The sequence below is a fragment of the Phyllobates terribilis genome, unplaced genomic scaffold (genome assembly GCF_046119375.1).
Source record: "Phyllobates terribilis strain yellow unplaced genomic scaffold, ASM4611937v1 Scaffold_924__1_contigs__length_538081, whole genome shotgun sequence".
In the NCBI taxonomy this organism is placed as follows: Eukaryota; Metazoa; Chordata; class Amphibia; order Anura; family Dendrobatidae; genus Phyllobates; species Phyllobates terribilis.
This window is the reverse complement of record NW_027363684.1, coordinates 261,046-288,140: the sequence shown is the minus strand read 5'-3', so window position 1 is coordinate 288,140 and position 27,095 is coordinate 261,046. Positions and strand designations below refer to the sequence as shown.

Sequence of the window (27,095 nt, the reverse complement as noted above, 5' to 3'; positions counted from 1 at the left end):
CTCTTGCTCGATCCTTTCTGAGCTTCCTCACTACAAGAGGTATCATAGCTATTGGAGGGAAGGCGTAGGCCAACTTGAAACCCCAGGGAATCTGGAGGCCGTCTATCACCAATGGGTTTCCCCTTGGATCTAGTGAGCAGAACTTCTCCACCTTTCTGTTGTTTTTGTCGGCGAACAAATCTGTTTCTGGCAGACCCATAGCTGTACTATCTGCCGGAATACTCTGGGGTTCAGGGCCCATTCCCCCTGTCTTAAATTGTTGTGGCTTAGGAAGTCTGCTCTTGTATTTTCTATGCCACATATGTGTAGTGCTGAAAGAGATAGGAGATTTTGCTCCGCTACTTGAAAAAGTCTGCTTACTGCTTCCAGAAGGGAATGAGATCTTGTTCTCCCCTGGTGGTTTATGTAAGCCACGGTGCTTCTGTTGTCCGACATAACCCGAACATGACTGCCCCGGAGTAAAGGGAGGAAGCCCTCTAAAGCGTTCCACACTGCCTATAGCTATTTTAAGTTTGACTACCCTTTTTCCTCTAGGACTGACCAAGAGCCCTGAATTATGTGGTTTCCCAGGTGTGCCCCCCACCCTGAGTTGCTCGCATCGGTCATGATGATGTTGTGCACTGTTGTGTCCCACAAGGGTCCAGACCTTTCTAGGGTTTTCTCTAAACTCCGAGTGTCAGACTTGTATTCTATCTGACAGCAAGATAGACAAAGTCACAAAGTTGGTCTCTGCAGCTATACGGACCTCAGATATGTCCTTGAGGAAAGCACTGTCCCTGCTAGGTACTCTAACATTGTGCATTCCGGCAGTCAAGTGGGCTCAATTTCACACAAGAGTCCTTCAGTGGGAAATCTTGTCAGCACAAAAATTTTAAAAGAGTATTTAGAAGGAAAGTTACATCTCTCCTTACATACCAGAAACTCCCTCTTGTGGTGGATGGACAGGTCAAATTTAACTTTAGGGGTCCAGTGGGTTCTAGTCTTGATTTTTGTGTGTTCACTATCCAGCCCAGGGTTCTGCAAGGTCATCATGACTTCTTTCAGCTGAGAAACACAATGGCTCTCTGAATTCCCTACAATAAGGAAGTCGTCCAGATACGGTATTATGACCGTGTTTTGAATGCGAAGAAAGGCCGTTACTTCGGCTATTAGTTTGGTGAACACCCTTGGGGCAATCGACAACCTGAAGGGGAGAGCTCAGAACTGGAAGTGCCTGCACCTTCCTTGGATGTAAAGCGCAACCTTAGATACTGTTGGTCATCTGGGTGAATGGGGACGTGATTATACGCGTCTTTCAGATCTGTCACTGCTATAAAACAATTTTGAAACAGAAGCTTAATTGCTGAATTCCATCTTGAATGTATGGTTGTTTATGAAACGGTTGAGGCCTTTTAAATTTATAATAGTCCTGAAAGAACCGTCCTTTTTTTTATTAGAAAGAGAGGGGAATAAAATCCCCTTCCTTTCTGACTGACCAGAGCTTCGCATAGCATTCGCTTCTCCAAAAGGGTAAGGATCTCTGATTCCAGAGCCAGCTGTTCGTCCGGGAACTTCCTTACCGGGGTCATCGCAAATATTTGCCGTGGTTGCTGAAGGAATTGAATCTTCAGTCCATCCCTTTAATATGTTGAGGACCCAGGAACTCGAGATGTTTTCCCAGGCCTGGACAAAATGAGAGAGCCTCCCTCCTACTTGTGGCCTGGCGTCATTGTGGAGGCTTTTTGGAGGTGGAGGAGGGACCACCGAACATATATCCTCTTTTCTGTTCTTGAAATCCAATTTCCTTTTCTCCCCCGAGGGGAGACCTCTATTAAATTTCCCCCTCCGAAAATAGGTTCTCCTGGTGTCTGCTGAAAACCCAGGGAATCTTCATTTTTTGTTTCTCGCCTTTTCAAGGACGTCTTCCAACTTCTTCCCAAAGAGAAATTGACCGCCACAAGGTATGGAAGACAGCCTAGACTTTGATTGTAAATCTCCAGGACATCCCTTGAGCGACAGAGCTCGTCTTGCCTCGTTTGACAGACTGGCTGACCTAGCTGCGAGCTTAACAGAATCGGCAGAAGTATCTGCCAGGAAGGCATTTTGTCTCTTGAGGTATTTTGTCTTTTAGTTGATTTTCCAACTGCTGCAACCAGACCCTCAGGGAACAGGCAGTACATGTTCCTGCAATAGCTGGTTTTAGGCCACTTGCTGCTGATTCCCAAGTATGTTTTAGGAAAGTATCTGCCTTCTTATCCAAGGGGTCTCTAAGCACCCCTGAGTCCTCAAAGGGGAGTGCTGATCTCTTAGATGACCTAGATCCAGCACCGTCAATTTTTGGCACCTTGTCCCAATTTTCAGAGTCCTTAAGCTCAAAGGGATATTTCCTTTTTGAGGATGAAGGCAAGGCCCCTACTTTCTCCGGCTTCCTCCATTCTCTATTAATAAGTGCCTGGACCTTTGCATTTACCGGAAAGGTGCGTTTTTTCTTCTCTTCTAACCCTCAAAACATAATGTCTTCTAGGGATTTTACGGATTTATCCTCCTTTAACCCCATAGTGGTTCTGATGACTTTTATCAATTTCTCGGTGTCTTCTATGGGGAAGCATGCCCCCCCCATCACTGTCCGAGGAGGATGAGGATGAAGCTTCACTGCAACACTGTCCCCCTGACAACACCGAAGAATCTGATATGACCTTCCTTCTGTTCCTTAAAATTGTTTTAAGGGAACCCTCTACCTCTGATCTGATGACTGACCTTTGCATATTGCACATTCCTTGTTCCGCTTCTCGTCGGTAACTTTCTTGGGCTCCTGGTGATTAAACACACAACAGGAGGCCCAGTAGCAAATATATATAGTGACATTCACGAAGATCACTCACCCCGCCATTGCGGATACCGGAATTGAAGACTGTTTCAGGATACGCGACCCATCCTTCCTGGAGACCGTGGAGTCCTGAGAAGCTTTACTCCTCTGACTGGGACAGCTGCTGCTTTTACCGCTGGACCCTCTGGAACGGCGAGCAGATGGAGGTGGTGATGAGGTTGGTAACGACTGTGGCTGTGGCGACAGCTGCTGCTGCTCCATGTCTAACATTATGGCGGACTCCTTGAGCAGTGTTCTGACCGTAGGTGCACCTTTATATAGGGAGGAGGGCGGGGTCAGCCACCAAATCCCTGCGGTCTCCTCCTGCCAACGTCAGCCACTGGGCTATACGGCCGGCAATTCACAGGGCGCCGCCATCTTACTTCCGGCGCCGCCGCCAACAACACCGGGGCACGCCCTGCCCAGCATGCCCCGCGACTTCAGAGGCACGTGACCGCTTACTCCTGGTCATGTGCGCTGCAGGGGGAGGGTGGCGCCGCGGTGCACAGAAGCCCAGGACCTCTGCCCCCACATGCAGCAGGTCCCCAGGGAACCTGTGGACGGCGCTACCAGGCCCTAAAGGCCGGCGCCACGGAACACCAGCCCGCTCTTCCACCGCTGGGACAGGCCTGGGTAAGTGGATCTTTATCCTGGTGAGCCGCCTGATACTTCATGAGGTCTCCCATCAAGGACAGGAAACCAACTGCAGCGGGTGTGCCGTCATGCGTGAAGGGGAAAAAGGATGTGAGCAACCAGAGAAGACATCTCCTATAAGGTACCGGGACCTAAGGCTGCATTTACACTGGACAAACGCAGCCAAAATGCCTCCCGACTGGTTATATGTAGCCGATAAGCAGTCGTTTAATCACCTGTGAACCTTAATATGATGGTTCTGTGCGTAGAGTATAGCATTCTTCTCGGCAGCACGTTTACACAGGATGACCTGCTGCCCAGAACAGTGATATTTAAGCTTAATGATTTCCCCTGACAAACTAATGTTTCTCCTTCCCCCATGATGGCACTACGGAGAGAGGTGATCTGCCCTTCAAGGACAGGAAACCTACAGATAAAAGGGCGGTACCTCTCTCCCACATCAGTTGGTTTCCTGTCCTTGTCGGGACCCTACAGTCCGGAGGAGGCATACCTGTGGGGTGCCAGAAGATGAATGTCGTGGGATGCCAGGCCCGGCCAGTCCGATCCAGGCAGCGGGATTCCCCTGCCTCGGCTGGTGCGGTGTCCTGATGCGCCACCGCTGCGGTCAGTGGGCCCTTGGGGTGTGCGGAGGGGGTCCGGACGAAGAGGCAGGGCCTGTCGGGGCCATCGAGGACTGTGCTGGACCCCCCTGGTTGCGGAGGTGAGAGTGCGGCGCGGCGGCATGCATTTCAACTTCCGGGTGTGCGCGCGGGGCGCTCTTGGATGACGCGGCGCCGCAATGCATGACTGGGTAGCCAGTCTGCGCAGGCGCGGGCGTCCTCCTGCAGGTGCAGGGGGCGTCGGGTCACCACAGGCACTATGGGAGGGACTCCCAGTGCCTTAAAAAGACAGCGAAGGACGCCAGTAGTTGCTCATCAGAGCTCTGGCACGCTGTGTAGAGAAAAAAAAAGAAGGATATATTTATACATATATAATAATGAGTGAGCAAGAGCTACCTCCTCAGTCGCCACCGCCAACCCAACGAAAGAAGAGACGGGACACCAGGACCGGAACAGTGGAAGCGGGCGCTCTGGCAGATCGTCGCAGCGCAGCTAGGACTCCACCTCGGCATCTTCCAGGAGGATTCCGTCTGCAAAGATGGCTCCACCTCCTGAATCGGTACCCGCTCTTCCGTCTGGTTGGTAAGTGAGCTTTGTGAAAGTCCACTTTGTAACTAGGGGCCCTTGCTCTCTCTCTCTTTTGTCTCCTATAGGGAAAAAAGAGTACAGGGAAAACAAAAAATAGGACTTGTGCACTATGCACTGAAACCTTGCCCACTACTTGGGATAAGAGACTCTGCAGCTCCTGCATTGAGCAGACTATATGCGAGGGAACCCTGAGATTTGCCTCTGAACTTAGAGACCTGATTAAATCGCATGTCGAAAACACCATTAAATCTTTTCAGGGGGGCAAAAGGTTAAGGAAAACTAAAAACATATCCCCCAAGTCCAGGTCTAGCAGTTCTGAGGATGGCGGAGATTCGGACACTTCCATCTCTTCCTCCTCTTCCTCATCTTCAGATAGAGGAGGACGGAGCTGTTTCCCTATCGAGGAAACAGCCTCCTCAAGGCTGTCAGATCTACTATGGGATTAACAGATACCCGGCCTAAAAAATCCATACAAGACGTGATGTTCGGCAGTCTAGAACAAAAAAAGAGGAGATCTTTTCCACTCAACGAACATGTTCACTCGCTGATTAAGAAAGAGTGGAAAAGACCGGAGAGGAAGGACTTCCTTTCCCCCAAATGAAAGTACCCGTTTGAGGACCCAGTATGTTCCTTTTGGGAGAATAAATGAGAATGAGAATGCTTGGTCTGGGGGATATAAAATGAGAATGCTTGGTCTGGGGGATAATGTGTGTAAGTGGGTAAATAGCTGGCTGAGTGATAGAAAGCAGAGGGTGGTTATCAATGGAGTAAGCTCAGGGGGTGTCAGGGTTACTAGCGGGGTGCCTCAAGGGTCTGTCTTGGGCCCTATATTATTTAATATATTTATTAATGATCTAGTGGAAGGGTTGCATAGTAAAATAGCAATATTTGCAGATGATACTAAACTTTGTAAAGTAGTTAACACAGATGAGGATAGGGCACAGCTACAGGAGGATTTAGATAAATTGGGGAGTTGGGCCAAAAAATGGCAAATGGGGTTCAATGCCGATAAATGTAAGGTCATGCACATGGGAAAGAAAAACAGCAGTCACCCATACATATTAAATGGGAAACCGTTGGGGAAATCTGACATGGAGAAGGACCTGGGCGTCTTGGTTAATAGCAAATTAAATTGGAGTGCCCAGTGTCAGGCAGCAGCTGCGAAGGCAAATAGAGTCATGGCATGCATCAGAAGAGGAATAGGGGCATATGATGAGAACATTGTTCTTCCTCTGTATAAAGCGCTGGTAAGGCCGCACTTAGAATATTGTGCACAGTTCTGGGCTCCGGTGCTCAGGAAAGACATATTGGAGCTAGAGAGGGTACAAAGGAGGGCGACTAAGGTAATAAAGGGAATGGAGGGACTAGAATACCCAGAGAGGTTGTCAAAATTAGGCCTATTTACGTTGGAAAAGAGAAGGCTTAGGGGAGACCTCATAAACATGTATAAATACATCAGGGGGCAGTACAGAGATCTCTCCCATGACCTGTTTATACCAAGGATGGTGACAAAGACGAGGGGGCACACTATGCGTCTGGAGGAAAGGAGGTTCCTGCACCAGCATAGAAGGGGATTCTTTACGGTCAGAGCCGTGAGACTCTGGAACTCTCTGGGAGAGGAAGTGGTGATGTCCAACTCACTTAATGAGTTCAAGAGAGGCCTGGACGCCTTTCTTGAGAACAATAAAATTACATCTCATGCTTAGTGATAGTTAATTAATCCAGATTGGTGTCGGGAAGTGAATTTTTTCCTCAATGATGTCAATTGGCCTATACCGCATGTTTTTTTTTTTTGTTTTTTTTGCGTTCCCCAGGATCAACGCTGCGGAATAGCTGCAGTGCACAAGAAATAGGCTGAACTGGATGGACGCTTGTCTTTTTTCGGCCTTATAAACTATGTAACTATGTAACTATATGAGAAAGCACCAAAACTAGATGTCACCATAGCCAAGGCCTCAAAGAAATACTCCCTTCCATTTGAGGACATGGGCGTCTTAAAAGACCCCATGGATAAAAAGGCAGACACCTTCCTAAAGGGTTCCTGGGAAGCCGCTGGAGGGGGGTTAAAACCTGCGGTAGCTGCCACGTGTATGGCCAGGTCACTAATGGTCTGGCTGGATCAGCTTGAATCACAACTGAGGCAAAAAACATCGAGAGACACAATCCTTGAATCTATCCCGATAATGAAATGGGCAGCGGCCTTCCTGGCTGACGCCTCGGCGGACTCCGTCAGGTTAGGTGCTAGAGCAGCAGGGCTTGCTAACGCGGCTAGACGAGCCCTCTGGCTCAAATGTTGGCCCGGGGATCTGTAAACTAAGTCTAGGTTGTGCTCCATCCCCTGTGAGGGCGAGTTTCTATTTGGGTCCGCCCTTCATGATATCTTAGATATAAGGCAGGGGACAATAAGAAGCGGTTTCCTATCCTAACACTACTTACAGGAAACCTTTTCGGAGTAGAAGGTTTATACGTAGGAAGCCCCCTAAAGAACAGGATAGATGGGAAGACAGGAGAAGGAAGACCAAGGGATTCCTATTTAACAAGCCCTCCAGTGATAACAGAAAGGCCCCCCAATGAAGATTTGCCCCGGGTGGGGGGAAGGCTATCAAGTTTTCTCCCGGCCTGGGAGCTAATATCCAACAGCTCATGGATTCTGAGCATAATACAATCGGGCCTGAAACTGCAGTTCCTCAAATTCCCTCAGCAAAACTTTGTTATAACCCCCAAAAGGTCTTCAAATGAGGAGCAACTGGCCTTGGAGCAGGAAATCCAGGGACTGGTAAAGAAGGCAGTCCTTCAGGAGGTCCCGGGGGGGGGGGGGGTGGCATGGGCTTCTATTCTCCATTATTCCTGAGAAAAAAAAAACAGATGGGCCATATAGGACGATTGTGAATCTAAAAAAACTGAACAAACTGTTGAAGGTGGAAGCCTTCAAAATAGAAACAATAAAATCTTCAGTAAGAATGCTGTTTCCCGGTTGTTTCATGGCCGTCCTGGACTTAAAGGACGCTTATTATCACGTCCCGATACACTAAGACTACCGGAAGTTCCTCAGGGTAGCAGTTCCTATGGGTGGAGTGGTCGAACACTACCAATATACAGCCCTCCCATTCGGCATTGCCATAGCCCCAAGAATCTTCACCAAAGTTGTTGCAGAGGTGATGGCTCATCTAAGGGAACAGAACACCCTGCTCGTCCCATACCTAGACGACTTCCTGATAATAGGCAGCTCCTTCCTAGACTGCAAATCCCATCTGAAAAAGGTCATGGATTCCTTGACTCGCTTAGGATGGCTTTTGCATCTGGAAAGTTCCAAAACAGAACCATGCCAAATACAGGAATATCTAGGCATCGTGCTGGATTCAAAAGGTCAGGAGTGTCGTCTCCCCTCAGGGAAAATTCAATAAATCCTAAGCCAGATATCTCGGGCAAAGTACCACCCGTCTATGTCCCTTTGGAAAGCCATGTCCCTACTAGGTTCCCTGACAGCATGCTTTCCGGCCATCGAATGGGCATAAATACATACCAGAACCCTACAGTGGGAAATCCTAGAGGCAGAAAAAGCCCTAAAAGGGCGTTTAGAAGGGCTTTTAACGCTATCTGCAAAAACCATACTTCCCCTAGAGTGGTAGGGGAACATTAGACAATCTAGCCCGGGGGATTCCTTGGACAATCCCAACACCGCAAATCTTGACCACAGATGCAAGGCTGGGGGGCTCACCTCAACAATCTGGTAGCTCAGGGGGTCTGGACAGAATGCCTAAAACTAATGTCCTCAAACATGAAGGAGCTCCTAGCAGTAGAGCAGGCACTCCGGGAATTCATGCATACGCTACAGGGTCATCACGTGAGGGTCTTTTCAGACAACCAAGTAGTAGTGGCATACCTGAACCACCAGGGGGGTGCACGGTCCCATTCCCTAATGCAGACGAAAGAGGTCATCTTTCACTTAGCCGAGGGGAACTTACAATCCCTATCCGCTCTACACATAAAAGGGATAGAAAATCGCACCACAGACTTTCTGAGTTGGACACAGCTGAAGCAGGGCGAGTGGGAATTAAGTCAAGCTGTTTTTCGGCAGATTGTACAAAGGTGGGGCCGGCCCTCCATAGATCTGTTCGCCAACAATCAGAACAAAAACACACGCTCTTTTTACGCCCTAGATCCCAAAGGGAACCCCGTAGCCATGGATGCCTTCATGATCCCATGGAATTACCCTCTAGCTTACGCTTTTCCTCCGACCGCTCTGATTCCAGCTGTTCTGAGGAAAATCAGAGAAGAGGAAGCAAGGGTAATCTTGATAGCCCCCTTTTGGCCAAAGAGGGCATGGTTTTCATGGAAGAGGAGGATATCAATCTCCGACCCATGGGTTCTTCGGGAGCTCCCGGACCTTCTTTCTCAGGGTCCAGTCCTCCATCCTCGGGCGTCAAGCTTATACTTGACAGCCTGGAATTTGAGAGGGCTCTTCTGAAAGACAAAGGTTTCTCCCCAAATCTTATCACCACACTACTTCAAAGTAGAAAACCAGTCACCACCAAGCTGTACGGGGAAAACCTGGAAGAAATTCCTTTCAGTCTCAGGTTCCAGGTTGGGTAGGGAGGTTCCATTCACAGCCATCCTGGAATTTTTACACAGGGGGTTGGAGCAGGGTCTGGCCACAAGTACCTTAAAAGTTCAAGTTGCGGCCCTGGGAGCGCTCTATAATTTTGACCTGGCTAGGGATAGATGGGTATCTAGGTTTATTAAGGCATCAGCTAGATCCCATCCCATCCCGAAATACTACACCCTGGGATTTAAACTTGGTCCTTTCAGCTTTAACGTATGCCCCCTTTGAACCCGTCGGAAGCATCCCTAAAAATTCTGTCCCTAAAGACAGCACTCTTGGTAGTTCTCACATCCGCACGTAGGGTTAGTGATATTCAGGCTTTATCGGCAGGCTCCCCCTTCACACAAATCTTGGAGGATAGGGTTATTCTGAAAACCGACCCTGCCTATCTACCAAAAGTGGCGTCAAGATTTCACAGGTCCCAGGAAATCACCCTTCCTTCTTTCTGCCCTAACCCTAGGAACACGAAAGAGAAGGTCTTGCATACACTAGACGTCAGAAGATGCCTAATCCAATATCTAGAGGCGACACGAGTGTAGGCAGGATAGTTCTCTTTGTTTGCTTCCAGGGCCCTCGTAAGGGGAAGAAAGCTTCTAAGGGCACGCTGGCCTGATGGGTAAGGGAGGCCATCACACTATCTTACTCCTCACGGGGAGAAGCTGGCCCGGAGAAACTGAAGGCCCACTCAACGAGAGCGGTGGCAGCCTCCTGGGCGGAGAAGGCCGGTGCTACGATAGAGCAGATAAGTAGAGCAGCAACCTGGTTTTCCCCCTCTACCTTCTTTAATCACTACCGGCTTGACTTAACCTCTTCTTCGGATCTTACTTTCTGGAGAAGGGTTCTGGAAGCTGTGGTCCCACCCTAATGAGTCACTTCTCTGTAATTCTCTCCGTGGTGCCGTCATGGGGGAAGGAGAAAGACGTAGTTACTTACCGGTAACGGGATTTCTCAGAGCCCATGACGGCACCCGTACATTCCCTCCCTTCACGTGTGGGTGCGCACACTTAGTGGTTACTTGTTGTAGCCATGTGGTGTGTCTGACGAGGTCTTAAATTGTAAAATTTCGTGTTACTAACCTGGTGGTCCTCTCATGCTCTGTAAACAACTGATGCGGGAGAGAGGTACCGCCCTTTTATCTGTAGGTTTCCTGTCCCTGAAGGGCGGATCCCCACTCTCCGTGGTGCCTTCATGGGCTCTCAGAAATCCCGTTACCGGTAAGTAACTACGTTTTTTGCTTGTACATCGGGTGACTGTCAGCCTGTTTAGATCGGCCGATTATTGGCCAGTGTAGATGCACCTTAAAGAGTTGCTGGCTCACACTGTGCTCAGCGAGACCCACCTGCTCTGATGAGAGTTGTAGTCTGTACCTGGCGCCTGTGGATAGCGGTCACTTTACGTCTATTCACAGACGCCAGAGCCGGTTTCAGGGAGCATGGACGACATCCGAGCTCTGGGAAAATGTTTGGTAATAAATTGGTGAACGAGGGACTGTTTCTTGTTTTTATTTCTCTAGTTTTATGTTTTTCAGGTTTCCATTTCTGGACTATATCGGATTCGATGGATTCCTGCGGACCTGCAGGGGATTTTTTTTTGTTCAATAAATTGGTGAACTACAGTCATGGCCAAAAGTTTTGAGAATGACACCAAAATTATATTTTCACATGATCTGCTGGCCTCTGGTTTTTATTAGTGTTTGTCTGATGTTTATATCACTTACAGAAATATAATTGCAATCATATTATGAGTACCAATAGGTTATATTGACAGTTAGAATGAGTTAATGCAGCAAGTCAATATTTGCAGTGTTGCCCCTTCTTCTTCAAGACCTCTGTAATTCTCCCTGGCATGCTCTCAATCAACTTTTGGACCAAATCTTGACTGATAGCAGTCCATTCTTGCATAATCAATGCTTGCATTTTGCCAGAATTTGTTGGTTTTTGTTTGTCCACCCGTCTCTTGATGATTGACCACAAGTTCTCAATGGGATTAAGATCTGGGGAGTTTCCAGGCCATGGACCCAAAATCTCTATGTTTTGTTCCATGAGCCATTTAGTTATCACCTTTGCTTTATGGCAAGGTGCTCCATCATGCTGGAAAAGGCATTGTTGGGTGCCAAACTGCTCTTGGACGGTTGGGAGAATTGCTCTTGGAGGACATTCTGGTACCATTCTGTATTCATGGCTGTGTTTTTAGGCAAGACTGTGAGTGAGCCGATTCCCTTGGCTGAGAAGCAACCCCACACATGAATGGTTTCAGGATGCTTTACAGTTGGCATGAGACAAGACTGGTGGTAGCGCTCACCTCTTCTTCTCCGAATAAGCTGTTTTCCAGATGTCCCAAACAATCGAAAAGGGGATTCATCAGAGAAAATGACTTTGCCCCAGTCCTCAGCAGTCCACTCCCTGTACCTTTTGCAGAATATCAGTCGGTCCCTGATGTTTTTTCTGGAGAGAAGTGGCTTCTTTGCCGCCCTCCTTGAAACCAGCCCTTGCTCAAAGAGTCTCCGCCTCACAGTGCGTGCAGAAGCACTCACACCAGCCTGCTGCCATTCCTGAGCAAGCTCGGCACTGCTGGTAGTCCGATCCCGCAGCTGAAACAGTTTTAAGATACGGTCCTGGCTCTTTCTGGTCTTTCTTGGACGCCCTGGAGCCTTTTTGACAACAATGGAAGCTCTCTCCTTGAAGTTCTTGATGATGCGATAGATTGTTGACTGAGGTGCAATCTTTGTAGCTGTGATACTCTTCCCTGTTAGGCCATTTTTGTGCAGTGCAATGATGGCTGCACGTGTTTCTTTAGAGATAACCATGGTTAACTGAAGAGAAACAATGATACCAAGAACCAGCCTCCTTTTAAAGTGTCCAGTGATGTCATTCTTACTTAATCATGACTGATTGATCGCCAGCCCTGTCCTCATCAACACCCACACCTGTGTTAATGGATCAATCACTAAAACGATGTTAGCTGCTCCTTTTAAGGCAGGACTGCAATGATGTTGAAATGTGTTTTGGGGGTTAAAGTTCATTTTCTGGGCAAATATTAACTTTGCAAGTACAGTAATTGCTGTTAAGCTGATCACTCTTTGACATTCAGGAGTATATGCAAATTGCCATTACAAAAAATGAAGCAGTAAACTTTGGAAAAATTACTATTTGTCTCATTCTCAATACTTTTGGCCATGACTGTATAGTAAGGAAGTCTTTATTAATCACATTAGATGCACAAATTCTGGGGTGGCTGCGGGCTGGTATTTTTAGGCTCGAAAAGGCTCAACAACTGAGGACCTTCCCAGCCTGATAATATCAGCCAGCAGCTGTCTGCTTTACCTAGGCTGGTTATCAAAAATAAGGGGGACCCCACGTTGCTTTTTTCATTTATTTTTTAGCTAAATACAAGTACAGTAAACTACACACACGGCACTAATTATATATCTCACTGATTATTTTTCATCTATCTCGATCTTTGCACATCTAACACCTAAATATCTGTCATTTCTATTCTGCATTCTATTCTGGTATGTGTCACACGGACGGCACATGGATGTCACACTTTGTCATCTGTGTGCAGAACGTATTGACGTCTGTTCTGCCGGAAAAAAACAGACATGTCCACGGGTGGGTCACACGGACGTCCGGTCCGTGTAAATACACGGACATGTGCTCAGCCCATAAATTATAATGGGTGTACGAGTTTAAGTGTATCCGGTGGAGGGGACCTAGAGGGTATGGGCACTTTTAGTTTGAGTTACCAGTAGGGGGCGTGACCACTTAAAGTGCCTAGGGCAGCATGAATGCCAAATACGGCTCTGAGCTCAACCCTAATAAAGTAATTAGAGCTGCAGCTAAAGGGGGTTCGATTTCAATTCTGGATAGTGGGTAGTGATGACTGAATATGTTCGAAATCCGATCTCAAAAGTTAAATTTGGCACGAATGTGGCACATTCGGATTCGTGATCGTAAAGGCGAGCATTTTTACTTAAATTCGGGAAAATCGGCAAAGTTCGGGAACGTGATTGCGGGGCAACTACAGCGTTTTTAACAGTTTGTCTAGCATAGTGCCTGTGTATGATGAGCAGGGGGACGTGGTACATGAGTGGAGGGGCTGGGGAGAGCTCAGAACAGGTCAGATCAGCGGCACACTTGTAATTTTTTTTTCCTGTAACTTTTAAGAGGAAAGCGCGGCTAGCCAATCAGAGCGCAGGAAGCATCCACACTGTCTAGACACAAGGGCTTCTGCCATTGGCTGCTGAAATCACATGTCCTCTCTATATAATGAGCGGTCATGTTCCCTCAGCGCCATTTTATGCATGTCACACTGCCGGTGATAGACGCTCCAAATGAGAGATATTAGCTAGATAGATGGGCGCTTGTTTGGAAGTCAGATAGTGTAGATAAGTCCTCTGCTGTGTACCTGTGAAATCGACCTTGCAGCACATTTTTATTTTTATTGTGCAATTACTGAGATTCAGACAGAATCAGCAGGGCCCGTGCCACAGAACAGCGTTGTGCACGGCTTGTATTGTGCTGTATGCACCAGTATCCCTTCAATCTATTTTTTCACTTGCTAATGCGATAAAGCTAGCAAGCCCTTGCAGCCCACCTATTGATTTTGTGGGGTTGAAATTCAGCTATATGCAGACTCAGCAGAGCACAAAACTTTTTTTTTTCATTTGCTAATGGGACAGTGCAAGCTATAGTAGCCCACTTTGTCATTTTTTTGGTGGGTGAAATTCAGCTGTATGCACAGTAAAAAAATATTCCCATGGGTTGTAGTGAATATTCATGGTCTTTAATAGCGGCACACAGACCACAAAGCGGCAGCAGGAGCCGTGCTGCGGGTACAGTGTGTGCGCTACTAAGGAGAGTGAATGGTCGCTGCTCCCCACGCACAGTCCCGGTCTCCCCTCAGCTGCACCTGCTCCCACTGTTATCAGCGGGATCGGCCATCGGATGATAGGAGGTGTAGTCTTCCGCGGTCCATTCTTTGTGCGGTTTTGCAGCGTTTTTGACTCATTGACTTGAATTGAGTCAGTCCAATATGCAGCAAACATCCGCAGCAAATCCGCAAATATATTTATACCTGAATTTTTTGTTGCAGATTTGATTGACTCAATTCAAGTCTATGGGTGAAAAACGCTGCAGAAACGCACAAAGAATTGACATGCTGCAGATTTAAACGCAATGACAATCCGGTCAAGATAATTCCTGATCATGTGCACAGCACTTCAGGATTGTCATTGCATTAGCTGGCACACGGATTACCTAGCGCTTTTGGTGCATTTCCGAGCGGAAAAAACGCAGCGAAAACACATCAGAAACGCACAGTGTGCACATTGCTTTTTAATGTTTCTACGATTTTAATTTGTATTTTTTCATATAAGTTTTTGTTTTTATTCACACTGGAAAACAGGTGCTGGATTATCAGTAACTTAATAAATTCCATCCATTCCTTCCCAACTGTTATTTTCCCTCCGAGCACTTCCCACGGATCTCACCAAGCACTGAGAGATGAGCTGAAAGCAGACATATTTTTCTATAGAGGAATGGCAGACATGGGTGTTGTCCACATAGAAAGCCTCTCCTAAATCCCATGCACAAAAAAGCCGCCCTACAATCGGCCAGGACACATGCGGAAACATATGAAGACTCCTGGGACTTTATACTCTGGAGTGATGAGACCAAGATAAATGTGTTTGGAACTGATGGCTTCAAAACTGTCTCAAATGTGAGGAATACAATGAGAATGCATGGTGTCTACAGAGAAACCTGGTGGTGGCCGTGTCCTCATGTGGGGCTGCATGAGCGCTGCTGGTGTCGGGGAGCTACAGGTCATTGATGACATCATGAATTCATAGATGTTCTGCTTTGTTACGCCCACTGGTGGTGCAAGTGGATTTCTGGACCCACCGGGCCGACCCTGGAGGGGCGTAACTAAGCAGCTACTTTGGTGTTCACTGGAGCCTCTAGTGGTGAGGTCAGGCTTGTGCAGGAGGTAGCTGCCAAGTACAACTCCAGGGTGGTGTCCGGCAGTAGCTGCTGAGCCCAGAGGTCAGGTTAGCTGACACTGATTACGGCTCCATTCAGACTTAGTAGATACAGTCCAGGATCACTGACATAGAGACTTAGGTTAATGTTCAGACACTGGACGCACTGTGACCAGGGGACTTCAGGAACAGGAATGGCCACACTAGGACCAGGGGAAAATGTTCAGGGCTCTGGCCGAACCAGGCCATTTGACAAGGGGTCAGGCACTGGCTGCTCCGGGACCAAGCGACGAGGGTACAGGCACTGGCCGCTCTGGAACCAGGCGATAAGGGTTCAGGCACTGGCCGCTACAGGACCAGAGGACGAGGGTTCAGGCACTGCCCGCTACAGGACCAGGGGACGAGGGTACAGACACTGGCCTCTCCAGGACCAGGGGATGACGGTACTGGCACTGGCCTCTCCAGAACCAGGGGACAATGGTACAGGCACTGGCCAGTCCAGAACCAGGGGATGAGGGTTCGGGCACTGGTCACTCCAGGATCAGGGGACAAGGGTACAGGCATTGATCTCTCCAGGACCAAGGAACGATGGTACAAGCACCGGCCACTCCAGAACCAGGGGATGAGGGTTCAGGCACTGGCTGCTCCAGGACCAGGGGATGAGGTTTTAGGCCCGGGCCACTCTAGGACCAGGAATTCGGGTACAGGACTCTGGCCACAGCGGGACCAGTGGTTTACGGACTCAGGACCCTGGTCACCCCAAGACCAGGGGACCTCACAAGTCACTAGCAGTACACCTTGCTAAGGGGAGAGTGAGTCTTTTATACAAGATGCCTCCCAGCTATTGGTTGGGAGCCATCTTGCAGGTGTACTATTTATGCTAAATGCATTTAGCATAAGGCGCACACTGCCCCTTAAGAACAGGGAAACACGCGCATACTAGACAGCGCCAGGAGTTGCAACGCATTCACAAGAACAGAGGACAAGGAGAGCGCCAGGAAACACGCCCACAGCCGCAGCGGTCAGGAAGCGTCTTTGCATGGAGGGAGAAGAAGACACCATGCAAAGGCGTCGGCAGCAGCGTTACACTCTATAGTGGAAGAAAAGATGCTGCCATCACTCCGTGCCATTGGTAGACCTGCACTTCTCCAACATGACAATGATCCAAAACACACATCTAAGGCAACTGTTGCATTTCTGAAGAACAGGGTGACAGTGATTCAGTGGCCAAGTGTCTCCTGATCTGAACCCAACCAAACACCTATGGGGAATTCTGAAGAGACAAGTTGTCATCGCTCCATCCAGCATCCAGGCTCTAAGAGCTCGTTATTGAAAGAGAGAAAAAAGATAGATGTTGTATTATGTCACCAAGGCCTAGAAGACTTGGTGCTGTGCTTAAAAATCATGGAGGCCATACAAAATTCTAGATGTAGTAGCTTTTGATGTGGGGTGTACTCATTTTTGCACCAAATAATTTGAGTAAAACTGAAGATTTTGTAATAAGAGTTATATTATTACCCTTACTTTCATATTTTGATTACAAAAAAATGTTCTATGAAATTCAGTGCTGGCAAAATTTTAGAAATTTATTCAGTAAGATATTAAATAAAATCTTACTTATCAAAGGGGGTGTACTTATTTATGCTGAGCAATGTTTATTACATTTATGAAACACAGTGAACATAATTACAATTTATTTTCCGTATGACTTCTCTCATGTTTTAAAAGATATGATTTATGTATAAAAGATTTCCCACATTGTGGACATGAATACGGCTTCTCTCCTGTGTTACTTCTCTCGTGGCTCACAAGACTTGATTTTTTTGTAAAGCATTTCTCACAGTGAACATGAATACGGCTTCTCTCCTGTGTGAAGTCTCTGATGTATAAGAAGTTTTGATTTATTTCTAAAGGTTTTCCCACATTGCAAACAAGAAAACAGTTTCTCCCCGGTGTGAATTCTTTGATGTTCAACAAGATTTGATTTTTTTCTAAAACATTTCCCACATTCTGAACATGAATACGGCTTCTCTCCTGTGTGAATTCTCTGATGTCTAATAAGACTTCCTTTAACTGCAAAGGACTTCTCACATAGTGAACATGAATATGACTTCTCTCCTGTGTGAGTTCTCTGATGTGTAACAAGTTGAGATTTATCTGTAAAGCACCTTCCACATTCTAAACATGAAAAAGGTTTTTCCCCTGTGTGAATTCTTTGATGTTTAACAAGCTCTGATTTACTTCCAAAACATTTCCCACATTCTGAACATGAAAATGGCTTCTCTCCTGTATGAATTCTCTTGTGTGTTGCAAGATTTGATTTATATATAAAACATTTACCACATTCTGAACAGGAAAATGATTTTTCTCCTGTATGAATTTTCTCATGTGCAACAAGGTGTGATTTATATAAAAAAGATTTCCCACATTCTGAACATGAATATGGCTTCTCTCCTGTGTGACTTCTCTCATGTTGCACAAGAGTTGATTTTTTTGTAAAGCATTTTTCACAGAATGAACATGAATACGGCTTCTCTCCTGTGTGAGTTCTCTGATGTGTAACAAGTTGTGATTTATCGGCAAAGCACCTTCCACATTGTAAACATGAAAAAGGTTTTTCTACTGTGTGAATTCTTTGATGTTTAACTAGCTCTGATTTACTTCCAAAACATTTCTCACATTCTGAACATGCAAATGGCTTCTCTCCTGTATGAATTCTCTGTGTGGCTAGATTTGATTTATATAAAAAAGATTTCCCACATTCTGAACATGAAAATGGGGTTTCTCCTGTATGAATTCTCTCATGTGTAGCAAGGTGTGATTTATATATAAAAGATTTCCCACATTCTGAACATGAATACAGATTCTCTCCTGTGTGACTTCTCTCATGTTCCAAAAGACTTGATTTTTTTGCAAAGCATTTCTCACAAAATGAACATGAATACGGTTTCTCCCCTGTGTGAATTCTCTGATGTTTAACAAGATCTGATTTATCTCTAAAGCATTTCTCACATTCGGAACATGAATATGGCTTCTTTCCAGTATGAATGCTCTGATGTCTACTAAGATGCCCTTTACCTGTGAAGGACTTCCCACATAGTGAACATGAATGTGGCTTTTCTCCTGTGTGAATTTTCTGATGTGTAGTAAGATGCGCTTTATCTGTGAAGGACTTCCCACATAGTGAACATGAATACGGCTTCTCTCCTGTGTGAATTCTCTGATGTCTAATAAGATTCCCTTCATCTGTAAAGCATTTCCCACATGCTGAACATGAATATGGATTCTCAACTGTGTGAGTTTTCTGATGTCTAATAAGACTCCTTTTATATGTAAAGCATTTCCCACATTCTAAACATGAATACGACTTCTCTCCTGTATGAATTCTCTGATGTGTAATAAGATTCCCTTTATCTGTGTAGGATTTATCACATTCTGAACATGAAAATGGCTTCACTCCTGTGTGAATTCTCTCATGTATAACATATTTTGATTTATATGTAAAGCATTTCCCACATTCTGAACAGGAGTATGGCTTCTCTCTTTTGTGCCTTCTCTGTGTTAAAGAATCTGAGCTTTTAGTAAATTGCTTGTCACACTGAAGTCTTATATCCACTGTGTCACCTGAACTTTCGGTAACAATGTGAGATTGCTCAGGAGAGGGTTCCTCATGACTAGGAGGATTATAAGAAGGTGAAGTGCTGTGAAGTCCAGGAGGTGCAGGAAGGGTGAAGAGGTTTTCTCCATTAGAGTGCTTCCTGATATCTTCTTTTTTACAATTTAGTGATAAACCGTTATTCTCAGGATTTCCTATAGCATGAAAGATAGATTAGATGTGATTTTTTTTCTTCAACACAAAATGGATTTCTCAATGTATTTTCTGGATCTCACAAACAAAACCCTCGTCAGTGAAAGTACCGGTAATAAGGAGGGCAACTCCATGCCATAACATGAACACAATGACAGGTAAAGTGAATAACACTTATAAATTGGGGACATTGGCACAAGTCAGGGGTGGCAGAGATTAGACAGCAAATAGACAGTTCTTAAAGGGAACCTGTCATCAGGATTTACCCCCTTAATGTACCACCAGTGCCATTTCACTCTCTCAAGCTTCCTATCATGTCATCAGTGTAGAAAAGTGTCCACACAATTAAAAATTACTTTTTAACATTTCAGTATCATATATAAATGAGATTGACTAATCACAAAGGCGGCCGTACATCCAGGAGCAGTGGAGCTCCGGCCTCAGTAATGAAGTCACAGAAGATGTGGTATCCAGATCCAAGGAAAAAGATACTTTTAATTAGTCCATGTTATAAATTACATCCATGAGGAAAGGGTATGGGGGGTAGGTGGACAGTGCTACGCGTTTTTAACGATCTGGCGTTCTTTGTCACAGCTTCTGGAACAGTGTGTGATTTAATCAGATGGGTCGCCATGTCTACAGACCTCATCACTGAAAAGAAATCAGCATGGATTCCGGAACAGTGTGTCAGCGCATCCTGAAGGATCTAAAAACAATTGCAGACTGGTGAAATAATTAGTTCACATTTATTATTTATTTTACTCACTTATATAGCACCACTAATTCCACAGCGCTTTCCAGACATTATGGGCACTGTCCCCATTGGGGCTCACAATCTAAATTCCCTATAAGTGTGTCTTTGGAGTGTGGGAGGAAACCGGAGAACCTGGAGGAAACCCACGCAAACACGGGGAGAACATACAAACTCCTTGCAGATGTTGTCCTTGGTGGGATTTGAACCCAGGACCCCAGTGCGGTAGGGCTGCAGTGCTAACCACTGAGCCACCATACAGTGCTATCCACTGAGCCACTGTACAGTGCTAACCACTGAGCCACTGTACAGTGCTAACCACTGAGTCACCGTGCAGTGCTAACCACTGAGCCACCGTGCAGTGCTAACCACTGAGCCACTGTACAGTGCTAACCACTGAGCCACTGTACAGTGCTAACCACTGAGCCACCGTGCAGTGCTAACCACTGAGCCACCGTACAGTGCTAACCACTGAGCCACCGTGCAGTACTAGCCACTGAGCCACCGGGCAGTGCTATCCACTGAGCCACCATGCAGTGCTAATCACTGAGACACCGTACAGTGCTAGCCACTGAGCCACCGTGCAGCGCTAACCACTGAGCCACCTAGCAGTGCTAACCACTGAGCCACCGTGCAGTGCTAACCACTGAGCCACCGTGCAGTGCTATCCACTGAGCCACCGTGCAGTGCTAACCACTGAGCCACCGTGCAGTGCTATCCACTGAGCCACCGTGCAGTGCTAACCACTGAGCCACCGTGCAGTGCTAACCACTGAGACACCGTACAGTGCTAGCCACTGAGCCACCGTGCAGTGCTAACCACTGAGCCACCGTGCAGTGCTATCCACTGAGCCACCGTGCAGTGCTAACCACTGAGCCACCGGGCAGTGCTAACCACTGAGCCACCGTGCTTGCCATTATCAAATTATGAACCGACATCGCTGCCAGAAGAAAACACAATTATGCAGCGGCACATAGAGAATAAGTGCAAATACAAAAAGGGAAAAACAAATATACAATGAAAAATGGGAATTAGTATAAAAAACATCCAAAAACCCCATCTAAGGAGAAACATAGAGAGGAGAGATGCATACCTCTCTGGATTATTGAGCAGTGAAGCATTACCTCTCTGGATTATTGAGCAGTGAAGCATTACCTCTCTGGATTATTGAGCAGTGAAGCATTACCTCTCTGGATTATTGAGTAGTGAAGCATTACCTCTCTGGATTATTGAGTAGTGAAGCATTACCTCTCTGGATTATTGAGTAGTGAAGCATTACCTCTCTGGATTATTGAGTAGTGAAGTATTACCTCTCTGGATTATTGAGTAGTGAAGCATTACCTCTCCGGATTATTGAGCAGTGAAGCATTACCTCTCTGGAATATTGAGCAGTGAAGCATTACCTCTCTGGATTATTGAGTAGTGAAGCATTACCTCTCTGGATTATTGAGCAGTGAAGCATTACCTCTCTGGATTATTGAGCAGTGAAGCATTACCTTTCTGGATTATTGAGCAGTGAAGCATTACCTCTCTGGATTATTGAGTAGTGAAGCATTACCTCTCTGGATTATTGAGTAGTGAAGCATTACCTCTCTGGATTATTGAGTAGTGAGGCATTACCTCTCTGGATTATTGAGTAGTGAAGCATTGCCTCTCTGGATTATTGAGTAGTGAAGCATTGCCTCTCTGGATTATTGAGCAGTGAAGCATTACCTCTCTGGATTATTGAGTAGTGAAGCATTACCTCTCTGGATTATTGAGCAGTGAAGCATTACCTCTCTGGATTATTGAGCAGTGAAGCATTACCTCTCTGGATTATTGAGCAGTGAAGCATTACCTCTCTGGATTATTGAGTAGTGAAGCATTACCTCTGTGGATTATTGAGCAGTGAAGCATTACCTCTCTGGATTATTGAGCAGTGAAGCATTACCTCTCTGGATTATTGAGCAGTGAAGCATTACCTCTCTGGATTATTGAGCAGTGAAGCATTACCTCTCTGGATTATTGAGCAGTGAAGCATTACCTCTCTGGATTATTGAGCAGTGAAGCATTACCTCTCTGGATTATTGAGTAGTGAAGCATTACCTCTCTGGATTATTGAGCAGTGAAGCATTACCTTTCTGGATTATTGAGCAGTGAAGCATTACCTCTCTGGATTATTGAGCAGTGAAGCATTACCTCTCTGGGTTATTGAGCAGTGAAGCATTACCTCTCTGGATTATTGAGCAGTGAAGCATTACCTCTCTGGATTATTGAGTAGTGAAGCATTACCTCTCTGGATTATTGAGTAGTGAAGCATTACCTCTCTGGATTATTGAGCAGTGAAGCATTACCTCTCTGGATTATTGAGCAGTGAAGCATTACCTTTCTGGATTATTGAGCAGTGAAGCATTACCTCTCTGGATTATTGAGCAGTGAAGCATTACCTCTCTGGGTTATTGAGCAGTGAAGCATTACCTCTCTTGTTTATTGAGCAATGAAGCATTACCTCTCTGGATTATTGAGCAGTGAAGCATTACCTCTCTGGATTATTGAGCAGTGAAGCATTACCTCTCTGGACTATTGAGCAGTGAAGCATTACCTCTCTGGATTATTGAGCAGTGAAGCATTACCTCTCTGGGTTATTGAGCAGTGAAGCATTACCTCTCTGGATTATTGAGCAGTGAAGCATTACCTCTCTGGATTATTGAGCAGTGAAGCATTACCTCTCTGGATTATTGAGTAGTGAAGCATTACCTCTCTGGACTATTGAGCAGTGAAGCATTACCTCTCTGGATTATTGAGCAGTGAAGCATTACCTCTCTGGGTTATTGAGCAGTGAAGCATTACCTCTCTGGATTATTGAGCAGTGAAGCATTACCTCTCTGGATTATTGAGCAGTGAAGCATTACCTCTCTGGATTATTGAGCAGTGAAGCATTACCTCTCTGGATTATTGAGCAGTGAAGCATTACCTCTCTGGATTATTGAGCAGTGAAGCATTACCTCTCTGGATTATTGAGCAGTGCAGCATTACCTCTCTGGATTATTGAGCAGTGAAGCATTACCTCTCTGGATTATTGAGCAGTGAAGCATTACCTCTCTGGATTATTGAGTAGTGAAGCATTACCTCTCTGGATTATTGAGCAGTGAAGCATTACCTCTCTGGGTTATTGAGCAGTGAAGCATTACCTCTCTGGATTATTGAGCAGTGAAGCATTACCTCTCTGGGTTATTGAGCAGTGAAGCATTACCTCTCTGGATTATTGAGTAGTGAAGCATTACCTCTCTGGGTTATTGAGTAGTGAAGCATTACCTCTCTGGATTATTGAGTAGTGAAGCATTACCTCTCTGGGTTATTGAGTAGTGAAGCATTACCTCTCTGGATTATTGAGCAGTGAAGCATTACCTCTCTGGATTATTGAGTAGTGAAGCATTACCTCTCTGGATTAATGAGTAGTGAAGCATTACCTCTCTGGATTATTGAGTAGTGAAGCATTACCTCTCTGGATTATTGAGTAGTGAAGCATTACCTCTCTGGATTATTGAGCAGTGAAGCATTACCTCTCTGGATTAATGAGTAGTGAAGCATTACCGCTCTGGATTATTGAGTAGTGAAGCATTACCTCTCTGGATTATTGAGTAGTGAAGCATTACCTCTCTGGATTATTGAGTAGTGAAGCATTACCTCTCTGGATTATTGAGCAGTGAAACATTACCTCTCTGGATTATTGAGCAGTGAAGCATTACCTCTCTGGATTATTGAGTAGTGAAGCATTACCTCTCTGGATTATTGAGTAGTGAAGCATTACCTCTCCGGATTATTGAGTAGTGAAGCATTACCTCTCCGGATTATTGAGCAGTGAAGCATTACCTCTCCGGATTATTGAGCAGTGAAGCATTACCTCTCTGGATTATTGAGCAGTGAAGCATTACCTCTCTGGATTATTGAGCAGTGAAGCATTACCTCTCTGGATTATTGAGCAGTGAAGCATTACCTCTCTGGATTATTGAGTAGTGAAGCATTACCTCTCTGGATTACTGAGCAGTGAAGCATTACCTCTCTGGATTATTGAGCAGTGAAGCATTACCTCTCTGGATTATTGAGTAGTGAAGCATTACCTCTCTGGATTATTGAGCAGTGAAGCATTACCTCTCTGGATTATTGAGTAGTGAAGCATTACCTCTCTGGATTATTGAGTAGTGAAGCATTACCTCTCTGGATTATTGAGTGGTGAAGCATTACCTCTCTGGATTATTGAGTGGTGAAGCATTACCTCTCTGGATTATTGAGTAGTGAAGCATTACCTCTCTGGATTATGGAGTAGTGAAGCATTACCTCTCTGGATTATGGAGTAGTGAAGCATTACCTCTCTAGATTATTGAGTGGTGAAGCATTACCTCTCTGGATTATTGAGTGGTGAAGCATTACCTCTCTGGATTATTGAGTAGTGAAGCATTACCTCTCTGGATTATTGAGTAGTGAAGCATTACCTCTCTGGATTATTGAGCAGTGAAGCATTACCTCTCTGGATTAATGAGTAGTGAAGCATTACCGCTCTGGATTAATGAGTAGTGAAGCATTACCTCTCTGGATTATTGAGCAGTGAAGCATTACCTTTCTGGATTATTGAGCAGTGAAGCATTACCTCTCTGGATTATTGAGTAGTGAAGCATTACCTCTCTGGATTATTGAGTAGTGAAGCATTACCTCTCTGGATTACTTAGTGGTGAAGCATTACCTCTCTGGATTATTGAGCGGTGAAGCATTACCTCTCTGGATTATTGAGCAGTGAAGCATTACCTCTCTGGATTATTGAGCAGTGAAGCATTACCTCTCTGGATTATTGAGTAGTGAAGCATTACCTCTCTGGATTATTGAGCAGTGAAGCATTACCTCTCTGGATTATTGAGCAGTGAAGCATTACCTCTCTGGGTTATTGAGCAGTGAAGCATTACCTCTCTGGATTATTGAGCAGTGAAGCATTACCTCTCTGGATTATTGAGTAGTGAAGCATTACCTCTCTGGATTATTGAGTAGTGAAGCATTACCTCTCCGGATTATTGAGCAGTGAAGCATTACCTCTCCGGATTATTGAGCAGTGAAGCATTACCTCTCCGGATTATTGAGCAGTGAAGCATTACCTCTCTGGATTATTGAGCAGTGAAGCATTACCTCTCTGGATTATTGAGCAGTGAAGCATTACCTCTCTGGATTATTGAGCAGTGAAGCATTACCTCTCTGGATTATTGAGCAGTGAAGCATTACCTCTCTGGATTATTGAGTAGTGAAGCATTACCTCTCTGGATTACTGAGCAGTGAAGCATTACCTCTCTGGATTATTGAGCAGTGAAGCATTACCTCTCTGGATTATTGAGTAGTGAAGCATTACCTCTCTGGATTATTGAGCAGTGAAGCATTACCTCTCTGGATTATTGAGTAGTGAAGCATTACCTCTCTGGATTATTGAGTAGTGAAGCATTACCTCTCTGGATTATTGAGTAGTGAAGCATTACCTCTCTGGATTATTGAGTGGTGAAGCATTACCTCTCTGGATTATTGAGTAGTGAAGCATTACCTCTCTGGATTATGGAGTGGTGAAGCATTACCTCTCTGGATTATGGAGTGGTGAAGCATTACCTCTCTGGATTATGGAGTGGTGAAGCATTACCTCTCTAGATTATTGAGTGGTGAAGCATTACCTCTCTGGATTATTGAGTGGTGAAGCATTACCTCTCTGGATTATTGAGTAGTGAAGCATTACCTCTCTGGATTATTGAGCAGTAAAGCATTACCTCTCTGGATTATTGAGCAGTGAAGCATTACCTCTCTGGATTATTGAGCAGTGAAGCATTACCTCTCTGGATTATTGAGCAGTGAAGCATTACCTCTCTGGATTATTGAGTAGTGAAGCATTACCTCTCTGGATTATTGAGCAGTGAAGCATTACCTCTCTGGATTATTGAGTAGTGAAGCATTACCTCTCTGGATTATTGAGCAGTGAAGCATTACCTCTCTGGATTATTGAGTAGTGAAGCATTACCTCTCTGGATTATTGAGCAGTGAAGCATTACCTCTCTGGATTATTGAGCAGTGAAGCATTACCTCTCTGGATTATTGAGTAGTGAAGCATTACCTCTCTGGATTATTGAGCAGTGAAGCATTACCTCTCTGGATTATTGAGTAGTGAAGCATTACCTCTCTGCGCAGGTTCAGACCGGGGAACACACGAGCCCAAACTGTAACTCCAGAAGGCTTCTGTGGTGCACAGTCGTCTCATACGATCGCCGCCCCGGGTAGATGTAATAACTCCTTCTATACCCATAACACGTAAAGATGAAATCTGTCTATTATGTGGAGACATTAAATGTTTAGATGCCAGTCTGCAGCTTGTTGAGAGCATTCAGGCTGCGCTGACACACTGTTCCGGAATCCATGCGGGTTTCTTCTCGGTGATGGCGTCTGTGGACGCGCCTAACCGTCTGATACATCAGCACCGGTTTGTCATTATCAATGGAATGTAAGATGCACCGACATCGGCTCCGCAAAACCAGCAGAATTAGATGAAGAAACATCTGAAGATAGTAACAATAGTCCATCCAATTACATATAACCGGTGGAAGTGATAATAACATTTATATTAGTTTTCATATAACTTTCATTTGAGGCATCGAATAAACGTAACGCAAAGCAAGCGAAAGCCCCTCAGGTCTCTAGATGTCAGACCAGAGCCATCAATCCATAGACCCCAGATCTTGTCACATTTACAGACAGCATCTCCTTTTAGGTATATGCCTTTTTCCAAATTTACCAGCCAGTTACCTTTATCATTCTGATATCATGGGCTCCTGATCTGCTATCTATTTTCTTGCCATATATAACATACGTGCCGCCGCAATTTTGCCGAACTCCTCAATAGTCAGATCTTCAACATATCCCAGTATACATAGTAATGGTGAATGCTCTACGTCAACTGAATAAACCCTGCTAATCATTGCTACAACACTCTTCCAGAAGGACACCAGGTTAGGACCGTTCCACATCATATGAAGCAGGTCTGCTATGGTAGTTTTGCATCTAGGACAGTGGGGACTTGAACGAAATCCGATGTTCAATAAGAATTGAGGTGTCCTGTATACCCGGTGTATCACATATATATGGGACAGTCTATGGGATTCACTTACAGACAATTGTGGAACTCTTTCCAGTATATCTGACCAGTGATTTTCCTCTATGGTCCCATTACACTCTCCCATTTCTCCTTTGATCGCGTCAGCTGGTTTGTCAA

The 27,095-nt window shown here is 45.5% G+C and overlaps 1 pseudogene; it reads right to left on the bottom strand.

Moving 5' to 3' along the window:
- LOC141240615 (uncharacterized) overlaps positions 1 to 27,095 on the bottom strand; it is a 98,080-nt pseudogene that overhangs the window by 45,520 nt on the left and 25,465 nt on the right.